We start from the raw sequence: 13898 nt of genomic DNA on the forward strand, positions 1-13898 counted from the left end.
GCTATGCTATCGAGGAATGCGCTGGGTTGAGATACTAACCTCTATACTATCGAGGAATGTGTTATGTGTATATCGCTTGAGATACTTACCGTTATACTATCGAGAAAAGTAACATTTTATTTATCGTGTTCTTTGGAAATTGTTTAAAGTTAAATGGTTATATTACTGGCAGTTTGAAAGCTTTGTAATGAGATCGCTTAAGATACTAACCGCTATACTATCGAGGAATGTCTTCGGATAAGATAAAGGGTGATTTTTTAAGAGCTTGATAACTTTTTAAAAAAAAAAAAACGCATAAAATTTGCAAAATCTCATCGGTTCTTTATTTGAAACGTTAGATTGGTTCATGACATTTACTTTTTGAAGATAATTTCATTTAAATGTTGACCGCGGCTGCGTCTTAGGTGGTCCATTCGGAAAGTCCAATTTTGGGCAAATTTTTCGAGCATTTCGGCCGGAATAGCCCGAATTTCTTCGGAAATGTTGTCTTCCAAAGCTGGAATAGTTGCTGGCTTATTTCTGTAGACTTTAGACTTGACGTAGCCCCACAAAAAATAGTCTAAAGGCGTTAAATCGCATGATCTTGGTGGCCAACTTACGGGTCCATTTCTTGAGATGAATTGTTCTCCGAAGTTTTCCCTCAAAATGGCCATAGAATCGCGAGCTGTGTGGCATGTAGCGCCATCTTGTTGAAACCACATGTCAACCAAGTTCAGTTCTTCCATTTTTGGCAACAAAAAGTTTGTTAGCATCGAACGATAGCGATCGCCATTCACCGTAACGTTGCGTCCAACAGCATCTTTGAAAAAATACGGTCCAATGATTCCACCAGCGTACAAACCACACCAAACAGTGCATTTTTCGGGATGCATGGGCAGTTCTTGAACGGCTTCTGGTTGCTCTTCACCCCAAATGCGGCAATTTTGCTTATTTACGTAGCCATTCAACCAGAAATGAGCCTCATCGCTGAACAAAATTTGTCGATAAACACATTTCGAACCGAACACTGATTTTGGTAATAAAATTCAATGATTTGCAAGCGTTGCTCGTTAGTAAGTCTATTCATGATGAAATGTCAAAGCATACTGAGCATCTTTCTCTTTGACACCATGTCTGAAATCCCACGTGATCTGTCAAATACTAATGCATGAAAATCCTAACCTCAAAAAAATCACCCGTTACGAAAAATGGAAGCGTTGTTTGAGGTTAAATTATTATAACAGACAGCGTGAAAAATTGTACCGTTTGAAATAAGTATTTTTAGACATTCAACATTCTTACTCACTCGAGGGTGATATACGGTTGTATAGATCCGAATCTTCGAAACCAATTTTTGTATGAGGATAGATATTCGACTTTAAAATAAGCTATATTCTCGGCGATTTATTTCCAGCGCCTTTCTGGAACTAATTGGTAAAGTAAAGTTCAATAATAAACCAAATTTTACTCAAACTCTAAGCATAAATTATGTAAAATTTCACTTACCTTATTATGAAATATTTCTTTGCCATGTTTCCCTCAGAAAGTAATTGATGTGGCCACATAAAATATGAAACCTCTTAAATATACAAGTCACAAGTCGGTTTGTGGACAAGACTCAATTGTACTTACATATAATACATATACACTTTCTTCAAAGACTCTCTAACCTCCAAAATCCATTATCACTGATGCGAATGTATATTTGAATAAACAGTGAAGTAACAAATAAAAGCCCATTGAGAATTCATGTCAAATTCAGATTTCGGATCGAAGTGCGTTTGCAGATGTCAAGCGAAAAGGGTTCTTCTTGTCAAGTATTTTGCAAATCACCACTTACAAATTCATGGGAACACCCACCAACTGTCGCCTAATCACATATTCACAGTTATGTTAGACTGTGAGCGCAAAGCAAATGTGGGCACAAATCCACTTAAGCATCAGCTTTATTATGCACAACTGAATTTAACGCCAACATTTCTTAATCTACCATTTAACATCAAAGGAACTCCCTCTTTCTGCATTGAATGTGACGTAATTTGCGCTTTTTCATCCTCCGACCGAAAGTGCTGTCAACAATGCGAAACAGCCACAGCCTGCGGTAGTGGCCTAGAAAAAGGCGTTGTGCGCATAATTCCTCAACGAAATACCGTACCTTTCCAGGTCACGACGCAATGTAGCAGCCACGCAGACAGGCAGGCAGGCAAGGCAAGGCAGGTTGTTGTACGCGAACTGTGCCTGCGAAAGACAATACCAGCGCACATACAAAGTGTGTCTTATTGTATGAATAGTGGCAGTGTTGTATGCATGTGGCGCAGTTAAGGAAAGCGAGAAAAGTCATAAATCATGTTTATGCCGCTAACACAACCTTAATGCACAACAATAACAGCAATACAACGAACTCCAGTATGCGTGCGGGGAATTGTGCTCGAAATTTTATAGTACCCAACAACAGTGTGGCAGTTGTTGTTGTTGTTGATGGTAGCATTCGTGGTAAGAATGCGTGGCGCATGGTGCCACAAACAAATCTCAAGAATGCGGAATAGCTGTGACGAGGCGTTTATTTTGCAGCCGCATTAGCAAAAGTCCAAGCAGCTTGCAACATAACAAACATACAAATAATTCATGTTGCACGGTACTTTATGTTGACGCAGCTGGTAACGCGTAGGCAGTTCAACATAAGCGTATAATTTCATAATGTGCCACAACTGCCTGCTAGCAGTTTTTTATGCCATACTCAATGCCCCTCGTCTAACTCCTTGCTTCTTTTACTTAATTTTTCTCGTGTTTTGCGCTTGATTGTTGTCGGTTTTTGTATTTGTTTACATTGCCATTTTTGTTGTTGGCGAAAATCTTTTCCGCGTAGGTTAAACGTGACTCTGCGAACGTACTTGCAAAACTGTGTCCAAAGTAGTCGCACAACGAAACAGTTACAACGTGCGGGGGAAAGTGTGTGCGCGTCGCAAGATTCCTTTGTGTGTCGAAATGTGTGTCTAGAAGTGCTAAGAAGCGCCAAGCTACATTAAACTTTGCAAATAAGGAGTGGGTGCATTTGCTATAAATTATTGTTGTTTCTGCTCGTAATAAGTTTATTTGCGCACACTTTTCGTTGGCGGCGCTTCAAGTAGCACGCATGTTGTAGTAGAAAAGTTTCTGGCTATCCAGTGCGTTTGACAGCGTTGTTTTTTCGTTTTTTTTTTTTTGGTATATACTCGTACACTCAAGGACGCTCCGTTAGCTGTGTAGGTTTCGTGTTTCTTATTGTGCTAAAGCAAATACACACACAATTTCGCACTTGGCCATGAAGGCTGTTGGTAATCGCTAACGCCATTGCGTGGTATTCCTTTTTATTATGGTTATTATTCACATCAGGTAGTACTTTTTTACTGTTTTGTTATTTTTTTACACTTGGTAATTCCCTTTTCACGCCTTGCACCTCAGCCGTGTCACATTTACAATTATTAATTTCCTTTTATGACTTAACTTTTTAACTTAACTTGTTTTGCGCACATAGAAACCTTGAAAGGACTCTTTCTAGTGAGTTTCGAAGTAAATGGAGAACTGGCTGGTTACATAAATAAATTTCGCCATTTCTACCTTCTATTCTTAACGCGAAACAATTCATTGGTATATGAGATAAAACATTAAATGAAGACTTTTAATGGATATACCGTATCATGAGAAGTCCAGACAACGAACATATATGTGTAAAAGGTAAATTAGTCAGCGGTAAAGTCAACTTTACCCGTTCTCTGCTGAATCCAGGTAGTTTTCAGGCTTAAGGTTAGGTGGGTTTCACAATTTTAAAATTTGAATTTTTTACTTATTAAATAGCAAAATTCTAAGAGATAGATTCTTTGGAAGTTCGAATTTTAATATTTTCTTTTTTCCCACGTTCATTAACAAGATCTATCCATGAGATGAGGTACCAACGGCTGCTTAAATGGAATAAATGGTTTTATATGTTACATTTTTCTTTTAAATACCCTTGTTTTCAACCTCTCAGAATTGTAAAATCGATTACTATTGTTGTTGGTGAAAAACACTATACTGCAAACCAGTTGACAGTTCTTGGACGGCTTTAACCCGGGTCCATTCCGGTCATGTTCCCCAGTGCCGTTGGAACGATTTCATTGATTGTGAGCTATACAAGTGTCTTTTGAAGGTTAGATCTAACTGTAATGGTGCCAACTCACAAAAGCAAACCAAACTTTACAGTCTGGTATATCAGTATTTAACTTTCTTTCCTCCTCCTTGCCATATATGCAGCCAATACTTTAATGAGACCTTCTGCGCAAAACAAAATCATATTCATTAGACTTAACTGCATTCATTGACATTTCCCGTGTGATATTTGACACCACGCTATAAAACTTAACATCTTTACGCTTAAATTTGTACAAGCTAACTTACAAATCGTCATTACGTTGCGCTGTGTGTGTCTTCGAAAAAGTGTTAACAACTTCCTTAATTCACTTACTTTGACTGTTGAAGCTTTTAACCATCATCAGCCACAACAGCGGCTCCACAATGAATGGCGATAATGCATAAACCGCTTAAAAGAACTACAACTTTCGAGGATGAAAAATCACAAAAGGAAATGATATTTAATCGGCTAAGCTGCCAACAGCATAACGAGCCCCAACAACAACAGCAACCAGTCCTTCTTTAGCGCAACTTAAGTGAGTGATGCAGCGAGTGCGTACTTATAAGAAGCTGGACTTCTTAACCATGTTCGCACTTTCATTTAATCCCAACTGACCGCAAGCCAAGAACAGCAGCCAGCCATAGACTTGCAACAGCAACTACTCAGCGCCAATAAGCCTTAACAGCATCACACATATTGTTGCAACATCATCACGTGCAACACACCAATTCACTTTTAGTGTCTACAACAGCTGCACATTTCACGTTGCTGCTCTTGCGTCTAGAGGTTGCCAGTCTCGTCTTCGCTGCAGCAGAGCGCACAAAAGTAATGTGCAAAATGCAAAAACAAAAAAATGCAGAAGAAGCGAACGTTGATGATGTCGTTAACTTTTGCTACATCTTCTTCATTATCGATTACTTTAGCGTGCCACCTTCTCGCCACACGCCCCTCGCTAGTCGTTGTGCGTATCGGGAGTATGTTGGTTTTTGTGACTGTCCGGCCCGAGGCTGTGGTTGCAAATGTTGCTGCTGTAACAGCGGCTGCGCACAAGCAAGCCTAGCCTCGGCAGCGGTATTTCACTCACAGCACAACGAGCGTTGTTGCAGTCGCTGGCTGCCAGTTGCTGCTAGTTCAGACTTTGCGGTCTCGCTGTGCTGCAAAACTTTTTCTCCACACTTTTCCACTCATTTGCAGTTTTTATTTACCTCTATTCCACGCTTGTAGTTACAACAACAAAGGCATGGATCTGCTTTGTTTTTGTACCCGCGTCTCTTGTCTTGCGGTTTCTCACATTTTATTGACCACAAAATTTTATTTGCACAATCTCAATAAATAAAACCGAGCAACGACACAAATTAGGCAATCAGCATACATACACACGCAGACACCAACAATCATACACAAAGCATTGAGTTGCTTGCCGCAAGCCAGTCTTCGCATTCCCTTTTTTGGTGCATTTCGGTTAGCAGGCGCGAAAATATGAAAGCGTAATCGAGTGTGCATTCAAATTTTTTGTTTTCTTGCTTTGTTGTTGTTGTATCTCAAGTTGGTTGCATGCTCGCAGCAGCTGCCTTGCCAAGCGGTTTTGTCGTCGACAATTGATATCATCCGATCGACGACCTGTTTTTCAGTTCTCTTAATTTTCTTTTAATTCCAGTTTGTGGATGACACAAAACTAAAGTTGAACAACAACAAAAACAACAAATATTTTTATATTGCTGCTACTTTCTCGTGCTTACCACATTTATGGCAGCAGCTGAGAAGCTGAGGAGCTCTGTCTTTGCCTGGGCTACTAAGCTACTGACTGACGGCCTGCCGGAGTATGCTGTTGGTTGGGCACGGTTGGTTTTGTGGTCGTTTTTACTGCAACTCGGCGTTGCATTGCAGCGCGTCTGAGCCCTCTTTGCACTCCAAGTGAACCCTTTGTCGTTGCTGTTTGCCCATTGATGCGCATGCGCTTGTGCGTCCTCTGTAGAAATATTTTCAACCAGCGCCTACGTGTGTTTGCTGTTGTTTTTTTCTTCGTTTTTATATATTGTACATATATAAAGTACATAATATTCAATCGTTTTCACTGCTGCATTACTGCTTTGAGGTCTGATCAAGAGCATCTGAGCGTAAAAGTTTAAAAATAAACAAAAGATAAACACGTTTCATTGCGCTGACGTGGATGAAGGTAGTGGAGGTGCGGCTGCTTGGTGTTTTGATAAAAAACCGGACTTTGATCCATCACTGCGCTTTTACTGTGGCGGTGCCAGTTCACGGGGAAAAAGCGAAAATTTGCGAATTATTGAAATTAAATAATGCGGTTGGCGTTAAAAATATACAAAATGGAACTAAAATGAATATATATTAATAACCTAAATGAGAATTTTTTTGTCTTAATCGAATGCGATGCTTTCTGATCCATAATAAGATTTTTGGTATATGTATAGACATTCTTTTCATTCTGGTGGTCCCGGAATTTTAGGAAAATATTTAATACCATAACTTAAAATATCCATTGCTTTTTATTTTGTATTCTCCCAAGACGATTGCGGGATTTTATTAGAAGCTACTTCATGACAGAAACACGCTGGGTACTGTGGTATTGATCAGAAAGTGGACTCAAGGCCCTTCTGAGTGGCAATACGCACTATTGGTTCATCTAAAATCAATAAACCAAAAATATGTATTTCGATAGCACACGAAAAAATCTAGTTATTTCACGAAGGAAAAGAGAGAATTTTAAAATTTGAATTTTTAACAAAGTTTTAACAAAAAAAATCTCCTTTTTGGTAAAAATTTGCGCCATATATTGGCTCGAAAAAATTTGTTGTAATGACAAAAAAGCTTGCGTTCAATAGATGTTGTTAGAAAGACGGGTGCAAAATTTTAACCAAATTATTTCATAACTTTTCGAGAAATCGAACTGAAAAATTAAGTGACCAATGGGTCTGTTAGGTTAGTATTTTACTCGTCTCGATTTATATTTTTTGGGGAATATTTTAAACATATTGACAAAAAAAATTTAAATTAAAAAAACCAACCTAATCCCTTATGAACACCTTAATTTTTTAATAGTAATCTCTTATCCTAATCGAAATTTTACGCTATTCATATATTTGAGGGCCCTTGAGGTCATAAAGGACTTGGAAGTTGCTAGATTTAGCGTCTTATAATATCTAATTCCTTTCTATATGAATACGTATGAATTCGTTTGGGACAATCTGAGTAAGTTTTGCTTTGTTCATCGAGGAACGATATCGAGTTATTATAGTACCATTTCTCTGGTCTCAAGTTTCATGTCTTCGACCTTAGGTCAGGTCAGATTAAACCAGATAAGCTACTGTGTAGAATTTTGAGGAATATTCATTGACATTTACCGTTTTATTTAGCACTTTCTTCATCTTGTTATCCATTTTTGTATACTCGCGCAACAAAGTTGCTAAGAGAGTATTATAGTTTTGTTCACATAACGATGGTTTGTAACACCCAAAACTAAACGAGTTAGATATAGGGTTATATATACCAAAGTTATCAGGGCGAAGAGGCGAGTCAAAATCCGAATGTCTGTCTGTCCGTCCGTCCATCTGTGCAAGCTGTAACTTGAGTAAAATTTAAGATATCTTGATGAAAGATGGGCAAAATCGGACCACTGCCACGCCCACAAAATGGCGAAAATCGAAAATTTTAGTACAAAGGATCGCACTATAAGTGGACGTGGCCCGCCCCAAAATAGGTTTTTTGTACATATCTCGAAAACCAAAATGATTTTTTACAAAATGGAAAATGGGCGTGACGCGACCCACTTATGGGTCAAAAACCATATCTCAGGAACTACTCGACAGATTTCAAAGAAATTCGGTATATAGTATTTTCTTGACACCCTGATGACATGTGTGGAAAACGGATGAAATCGGTTCACAACCACGATAACACAATTTTGAATTTCATCTGATTCATTCTCTTTATAAGATATACATAAGGAACCAATGAAGATAGCGAAATAAAAGTTTACACAAATACTTGTCACACAAAGTATTGTCGAAATCGGCCTATAACTTTTCAAGGCTCCTGATATCGAACATGAAGAACTCAGTGCCTAAGGGTAATTTTTCACCGAAAATATCGGTAAATCTCTCAGATATCTTAATTTAATTCAGAGGAAATCTTTTTCTTCTAATAGTCTCTGTATCAGGTATGGTTAAAATCAGGTCATAACTTCCGCAAGCTCTCATATAGCTAATTATAGGATTTTCAAAAATACGATGGGCTTAATAGCTTATAAATCAGGTAATATATGAAATATCTTAGATATAATGTATGTTGGTGCTGAAAATGAGTTTAATCGGCTCAGGAATTACCTCAGCCTATATACCATATATGATGATTTTCGTTTTTCTATTGGACTTTATACCGAATATATGGGTCAAATTGTGTATTATTTTAATAAAATTACATCAATAAATTGCGAGAGTAAAAAATGTTCGGTCGCACCCGAACTTAGCCTTTCCTTACTTGTTTTGATTACTTTTGTCAATAGTCATATTTTTTGACGTACTGTTGAGTTGTCAATAAATGCATTACAACATTTTAATAGCAGTTCGTAAAAACCACAACAGAACAAAAAAGCGGAGTCAAATTCTCGCTGGCACATGTGGCTGCTTGACGCATTCTCGGTGCAACCATTAAATACAGTGTGTGTTCCATTTTATTCACAACGTGTGAATTCGTCATAAATTTCGCTGTTGCTTGTTTTTTACGATTTTTTCTTTGCTGCCGCATTCGCACAAAGTTGCATGCGAACCGAGACTTTTACAATTGTCGTCATGCCACACTGCTCATAATTTGCACTTTGCCGGCACAAATGCCTTCACTGCATACATACACACACATACATTTGTATGTTGAACGCTCCATTTACTGCATTTGCAGCTGCGCTTTACTGCCTCCTCATGCGGCACTCTTGCGTCCATACATATTTGTTCTTCACACTCATTTCGTTTATTAAGTGTATCATTTCTGCTACGCATGAGCATTATACGCACTGCTTTAACTGAGTAAAGTGCTGGGGCATGCCATGTGCATGCAACTTACTACTTTGGCGGTAACTGGCATCAATTTTCAAGCGCGTCACGATTGCAACAAGCCGACAGCACATAAATAATATGCGCTGTAGTTTACATAAGTGAATTACGTTGGCGCAAGTGTTTTGCTGTTGTAGCATTTGTTGTTGTTGGTTGTTGTGCATATCTCATATTTTTATCTTTTTACACATTTTTATTTGCATGTGTGGGAAACTTATGTTTCACATAAAATATTATTATTTTTTATTTCAGTTGTGCCACATCTGCCGCATATAACCTTCGCCTGAATTTGTAGAACTAAAACAAAAAATGCGTGAAATCACCAAAAAATTATTTTCTCATAATTTGCGTAATTTGTGCCCGTTATGTTTGCCATGCCGTTTATATACACTTCATCGAGATTAAAGAGATAATTGCAGCCACATGCATTTCGCTTTAGTCAAAACTCTTGTCTTCGTGCCTATCAAATATCTTATTGACATAATTCAACAATTTCCCCACTACTCTGGACAAAGGTATAAATAATATTTTAATATTTTTTTCGAAACTGCCTGCTTTGGCTTTGTTGCAAGCGCAGCGCTGACCTCTTTTAAGTGCCTCGCCCTTCACTCATTTATTCATTCAGGCAGTCAATGGAGCGCTGCTGTTGTGATCTGCTTAAGTGGTTGCGAAATTTTAATCACCACAGCTTAACCCACCAACATAGCATTTATACAGTGTTGTGCGGCATAATAAGGAAGTATTTTTGAATTTATAAAATGATATTTTGCTTGTACGCTTGAGTGAATGTTTAGTTGGTGAGTAGAGAAGCTTTTAATATGATTCAGTGTTTTTTCTTAAAACAGCGAAAATTACATGAAGTAATTGTATAAATTGTATTTGGATCTTTCCATTCGGCTCACAGACAACATTTCGGGCTTCTGCGAAATTTATCTGTTATGTTGAAGAACTTCACTTTATGCGGATTGTGGGGAGACCGTTCATCCACCGGAGTGAATGCCAAGACTTGACGACTGAGTCTCTCTCCCACACCGAATATGCGCTCCTTTGTATGGTCGCTGTAGTAAATGTCACAAGGACGTACTCGTCTCACTCCTTGACCCACCCATCGCATTTCTTGGACGGCGGTGATATCATCCTTTACTCTGACATTAACAAACTGGGCAGCGGAACTTTCCCAATTAAGGGACGGACATTCCAGGTGCATGCCTTTAAATCAAAGTCCTTAAGGGGTTATATACAGTTAGAATTTTCAAAAAATCGATTTTTTTTATTTCATTTTCTTAATGTACATATATTGAAAAATACACACAGAAAATTTCGTTATTATCGTTCCGGTGAATATTTTCAAAGTTACAAGCAAATGAAAAATTTGAAAAGGCGTTTCAGAGTGCTTGGAAGTACAAGGTCCAAACTTTAAACGCGTTTTTCTCAAAATGGTGTTTTCAAAGTCGGTGACCAACATTACTCGAAAACGGCTAGACCGATTAGTCTCAAATTTTAACACGACCTTCTTAAATATATTTTTTAGTAATTAATCGAAGATTTTTTCTCGCCGATAAATATTTTTTTTTTTTTATAAACATTTTAAGACCGAAGATCGGTGAAGAATCGATTTTTTTTTTGAGAAACCGCCATTTTGTCAAAGAATTTTATTTTGCTTATTCCTTCGATTAATTACTAGATTTAACATTATTTTAACGAAATCTGTTTGGTTTTTTACTTTCGGATGATCCAGTTCCGAGATATAGTGGTCACCGCAAAACGTCTTTTTTGAGAGGAGCTCCTGGAGATCAGCTGTAGCTCTTTTTCAAATAAATATTTTTACTAGTACTAAGTCTTAAAATACAGTTAAAAGATACCATAATATGTGTATAAATTTTTGGATCAGAAAAAATTCTGGAAAATTCACTTTTTTTCGGCCGTCTAACTGTATATAACCCCTTAATACGTTTGCCGTGGTCGTCGTCAAAATTGAGGTCTCTCGGATGAGATATCATTTTTGAAATAACACTCTCTTGACGCACTCTTTCACTGTAATCATATCAATCGATTCAATAAAAAATATAGAAATAACTGTATATTAAGTAACTATAGCTAAACGAATGAACACTACGAACAGTGAAGAAAGGTGGATAAAGGAAAAGTTCTGAAGACGTTTGGTACAAAAAAAATATGGTAAAAAATGAAGAAATTTATATTTTTTCGAATTTATTGTAAAAATGGCTTGGTAGAAAGAAGAAAATTTAAAATAAAAATTGTGATTGTAATTAAAAAGCGGTCCGTGACTGTAGATTGCTGCATATGAAAATATACTACAATTCATACGCATGTGCATATGACTTATATGCTTGTGCGTATGTATAATTAGTTTGTTGTTGTTGCAATGCCAAACTCATCGTTACGTGTGGTTTTGCGTTGATTTCTCTCCCTACCCACCATTGTCAATTTCATGCTTTATGCCTGTTACCATTGCGGTGCAAAGTATCTGTGTGATTGCGTACGTCTGTGTGTGTATGTTTGTGATAATCATAATGTAATCAGCATCAGTATCTTTTTAATAATGCATGCCTGCTTGACTGTAATAAATATTGCGAAATTTTTTTTATGCGATTGACGTGCGAACACACATAATATGCGTAGAGGGGACTCAAAGGACCCTTTACGCTTAAGCTCGTTTCTTGTTTTACTTGTATGTATGTATGTTTATGCTGTGTGTTGTCTTAGCTGTTGTGTAAGCTGGATTATGCCCATTTGCATTATAATGGATGCACAAGTATTTTGCCTGCGGTTTATTAGTGGGAAAATTTACTTGAACCCAATTCGATGAGAGACGCACAATGCGTTGACGCTGTTGTTGTGGTATCTATGAAGTAGTTGTGTCAAGATAAAATTGTGTAAATATCTACATACATAAAAGACAACTGCGGAGCTCCCTAATCTTTTTCTTTATTTTCCTGCGCTTGTGAACGCTTTCTGGTTTTAACTACGTAGGCACTGGTAACTTTCAACATTGTTTCTGAAATAATTTTTTTCTAAAAAATTGCGTCCTAAATTTCTTCACAAAGCATTACTTCAAAGCAAAAAATCTGCAGATAATCTTAAATTTCAGTTTTATTATCGTTTTGTGCAGACTCCCCTTCCTCTTTGCAATCCTTTTCACTTACCGCTGAACCCTTTTTCTTTTGCAACACTCTAAATCACTTACTCACATGCGCGCCCAGTTTGTGACCCTCAAAATGAGTCTGCTGAAGTAGCTGAACTTGTGTGTCAACTTTGTGTTATTTTCTTAGCAAAACGCTCTCACACTCACACTAACTCCATCGCTCGTGCATTTCATTCGGCTTGGCATCAAAGTCAAGTGACATGTTAAATTAGGTAACGAATCAGGATAATGTGTCTGCGTCTAAGCACATGCTTGGCATATGTAATAAATATACGCTTGCTTAATGGTAAATAAGCAACACAAATGTCTTCAGCAATTTCTCGCTGCCAAATTGCTACACTCACGTAGGACATGTGTCGTGCATACATAAGATATTTCATACTTAAAAGAGCATAGATCCCAATGTCCTTTTCATTTGCTGGCTACTGTTTTAACAAGATTACTCTAATGCCATGCGTACTCTTCCTTTGTTTGTGTTTTTCTTCTTGAAAGGTAGATTTGGGTTGACAAAAATGCTGCAGATTATGTCGTGTCTTTTGTATGCTACGTGAAATAGGATTAATTTTGTAAGTAAAAAGCAGAAACCTGAAAGTTATGCTCAAAGGACAACAAATCAACAAATATGTCTGTCACATTTCCGTTTGACCTTTGTGCAACGTACTAGATAAAAGTGTCGTAATCTCAGTTGAATTAGTCAAATTGCTTTGGGCATTGTGACGATTTCGTTGGTTTATGTTTCAAAACAGTAAAAATAAAATAAATCTGTATTTTTTATCGATAGTGAAGCTAGGTACTAAACATTCATTATCAGTTTATTTTGTTCTACAAGAATGTGAAATATCTCTTGCTCCTGAATATCAAAATTATTGATACTACGTCATACCCGAGAGAAAAAAATCGACAAATGGCACCTTTTTTATTGATTTTAAAGCTTCCTTCGATAGCACGAAAAAGAGCTGCCTCTATGCCGCTATGTCTGAACTTAGTATCCCTACAAAGCTATGTAAACTGACATTGGATAATACCAGAAATGCAATAAGATTTGGGAAGGACGTCTCCGAGCCATTCGGTACCAAACGAGGCTTCAGGAAGGGCGAGTCTTTATCGTGTGATTTCTTTAACCTGATGCTGGAGAAATAATACGAGCCGCAGAGCTAAATAGCTAGGATACAATATTTTATAATGCAATGGGTGGTGTATGAGGACAAGACGAAATATCTTCTGTCATCAAGCCAACAGTCAGCGAATTAGAAAATTTCGTGTATCTTGGAACTCGCATTAACACCAATAACAATGTTTGCTTTGAAATCCATCACATAATCAGTTTGGACTAAGTAGATAATTGAAGAGTAAAGTTATCTCTTGACGAACCAAAACCAAACTCTACAAGTCGCTCATTATTCTAGTACTAATTTATGGTGCAGAAGGGTGGACGATGTCGACATCCGATGAGACGACACAAGGAGTTTTCGAGAGAAAATCTTTGCGGAAAATTTATGATCTTTTGAACATTGAGCTGTACGAGTTATTCGACGCC

At 37.5% G+C, this 13898-nt stretch overlaps 1 protein-coding gene across 3 annotated transcripts in view; it reads left to right on the plus strand.

The window, feature by feature from the left end:
• Positions 1-13898, plus strand: part of LOC105216792 (polyhomeotic-proximal chromatin protein) — a 292260-nt gene that overhangs the window by 11356 nt on the left and 267006 nt on the right. The window lies entirely within an intron of this gene.

Source organism: Zeugodacus cucurbitae, chromosome 2 (genome assembly GCF_028554725.1).
Source record: "Zeugodacus cucurbitae isolate PBARC_wt_2022May chromosome 2, idZeuCucr1.2, whole genome shotgun sequence".
Taxonomy (NCBI): domain Eukaryota; kingdom Metazoa; phylum Arthropoda; class Insecta; order Diptera; family Tephritidae; genus Zeugodacus; species Zeugodacus cucurbitae.